This window comes from Camarhynchus parvulus, chromosome 2, assembly GCF_901933205.1.
Source record: "Camarhynchus parvulus chromosome 2, STF_HiC, whole genome shotgun sequence".
Lineage (NCBI taxonomy): Eukaryota > Metazoa > Chordata > Aves > Passeriformes > Thraupidae > Camarhynchus > Camarhynchus parvulus.
This window is the reverse complement of record NC_044572.1, coordinates 103,746,329-103,748,637: the sequence shown is the minus strand read 5'-3', so window position 1 is coordinate 103,748,637 and position 2,309 is coordinate 103,746,329.

Below are 2,309 nucleotides of genomic sequence, written 5' to 3'. Positions count from 1 at the left end.
GTTTGACTGGTCATGAAGCTAGTGACAGTGGTATTGGTAGCAAGAGATATTTAACGTCAGCTAAATTTTGACATTATCTCTGGCTGAGGTTCATAATTCATAGAGCACCATCCATTTAGGTTTGTTTATCCATCTGCTGTCTCATTCAACCTCTAAAAATCATAAAAACACCTTTAAACACATGAATATTGATACTGCTATAACTCTTTTTTTTCCAGGATTAGTCTGATCTAACTCAACACTACGTAGATAAGTGGCTAAATGGCACTTTTGGCTAAATGACACTTTATTTGTAGTCTAAAGTGCATACTAACATTTGTGTTTGAGTTGCCATAATGCTGTTTTCACTTTAATAGAAAATCATTAGTGAGTGAGCATGAGGTTAGTTTAGCTTTAAATGTTACCCTTGTGATTATATAGTCATTTTTTAAATTAAAATTTGAGTGAAATTAATGTCCCTATTATACTGTAACTAAACAAGTTCCAGAACTCAAATCTGCCAACCAAGTTTACACTAGAGAAACAGCAGGACTTTGTTTTCTGATTTATGGGGATTTTTTTCTGATTTTTTTGGAATTTCTTGGTTGATTCTCCTTAATTCAGATCTATTCTGAGCCTTCTGAAGCAATGAAATTATATGCTAGGTTTCATTTGTTAATAAAAAGCAAGTTTAGGATAGACAACACTAAATACTAAAGGAAGCAGAGACATCTGGGTTTCCCAACAATTCACAGACTCAGTATTGTGTTTGCTGTTGAAAAATACTAGAATATAAGGAAAATGCAGAAGTTGTCTGAGTGGGTGACAAAAGGGGGAAGCAAATTTATTGAAAAAAGGAAAGGAAATGAACAAGGGTAAAATGTGTCAGGACAGGACAAAACTCAAAATGTGGCTGGAATGGCTTAATATTTTAACATAAATTCCCAAATAAATGGTACAGATGGGAATCTGTGATTAGAGCGCAGATCTGTATTACTACACTAGTAAAGAGTGACTCATTCTACACATGATAAAACTTCAGCTCACAGAAATTAATCCATTTTTGCTATAAAAGTTCTCACAAGGCTGATGGTTGGCAGTGCTCTCAGCCCAGGAGAAGAGCAGTTAGTATTTAATTTCCATATCAAAAACAAAGTTTGGCTGGAACAATTGCACATGTGTGCTGGTTCCAGTTGGTGCTCAGGCTTCTGGGTGGAAACTTTGGTGGAAGTTCTGCCAGTTCAGTACCAGCTGTGCACCGAGGAGTTCTGTGATGGATTGTTCTCCTCCAGGCCCTGCAGGAGGCTGTAATGAAGTCACACATGGACAATCAATGCTATTAGAACATACATCTCTCATGTGTGCGCACTTTCTGTGTTGCTCTTCTGTCCCTGTGTTTCAGCAGGAGAATCTTCTGTTCCGTAAGTGACTGCAGATCTCTGCCTCTGGAGCATCAGAGCTGTTTTCTTCTACTCCAGCAAGCAACATCCCACAGTTGTCTCATTTCTTGCCCCTCCTGCCCCAGGAATCTTGCTTTCCACTTAGTCCATCATTCAGAGAGTAACAACCAGGTTGAACTCCATAGGTTCATTTCAGCACTCCTCATCCAAAGGCCCCCTGTAACCCCTTACTGTGCAATATACCACCATGGAGTTTGTCTTTCTGTTCTAAACATCATTGTTTGAGTTCATGCTCCCTGCTCCCTGTCTTAGCGGAGTGATATTGGCTCCACTGGTTAAGAGCTGCACCTACTCATATGACAGATCAGAAAATAACTTTTACTACTTGATTTGCAATAAGTACCCCTAACTGTACAGCTTCTGTTACTTTCCATCCAATGTTCCCATTCTCTCCTCCTCAAATGGTGTGTAGCAATTTTTCCTAACATCCTTGCATACTCTCAAGACCAAGCTGATTTTGATTCTTTAATTTGGTGCCAAAATAGGACATCAGCATCAAGGGGAAGCAGCATCAAGGAGAGGCATCGGACAGAGCAAGTTTTATGCAATGAGTAGCTGCCGTATAATAGTTACTTTGTTATTTTATTTTACAGAAGGTTTTCTTGTGCCTCAAGATGCAAAATAAATAACAAAATTTTGCCTTCAAAAGAATAACTGGACTGTGCCTTCTGTTTGTACTCCTCCAGATTCTGTATAAACATTCACTGATCTTAGCCAGGCATTTTTATTGCTAAAAATCAAAATATTTGCAGTTAGGAAAACCAGATTAGAAACCTTTTTTTTTTCTTTTTAGAATAAGTTTGAAAGGCATCTGAGAATGGAAATATTTAAACTAAAGACAATAATGAAATGATATCTTTTAATTCTTGG